This window comes from Eimeria tenella, genomic scaffold, assembly GCF_000499545.2.
Source record: "Eimeria tenella Houghton genomic scaffold, Eth_scaff2314, whole genome shotgun sequence".
NCBI lineage: Eukaryota > Apicomplexa > Conoidasida > Eucoccidiorida > Eimeriidae > Eimeria > Eimeria tenella.
The window spans coordinates 1,222-1,655 of NW_013542173.1; the positions used below are offsets into that span (position 1 = coordinate 1,222).

A 434-nucleotide genomic window follows, 5' to 3' on the forward strand; every position below is an offset into this window, starting at 1 on the left:
CAGCAGCAGCACACGCAGCAGCAGCAGCACTAGCACAGCAGCACTCGCAGCAGCAGCAGCACAAGTAACAGCAACAGCGCAAGCAGCAGCAGCAGCAGCAGGACAAGTAACAGCAGCAGCGCAAGCAATAGCAACAGCATAAGTAATAGCAGCAGCGCGAGCAGCAGCAGCAGCACAAGCAGCAGCAGCAGCAGCAGCAGCAGCAGCAGCAATGTGTCTCGTAGGCCTCACTGCAGTAACTAATTTCAGCAAATGCTGTTGCTGCTTCCTTTCCATTTTCTTCATCCCAAATTGCCTGCAGCAGCTGCGCTGTTTTTTCCCCAGGGGCCCCCGGGGGCCCCGGGGGGACCTCCAGAAAGTCCTGGGGGCCCCCCAGCTTATCTTGGGGGCCGGATGGAGCAGCAGCAGCAGCAGCAGCAGCAGCTGCTGGGGGC

General features: G+C 59.7%; 1 protein-coding gene across 1 annotated transcript in view; it reads right to left on the reverse strand.

Moving 5' to 3' along the window:
• The window catches only part of ETH_00035565 (uncharacterized protein), a gene marked incomplete at both ends in the record, with an annotated part of 2,826 nt that overhangs the window by 1,099 nt on the left and 1,293 nt on the right, over positions 1–434 (reverse strand). The gene's annotated exons all lie outside the window — the stretch shown is intronic.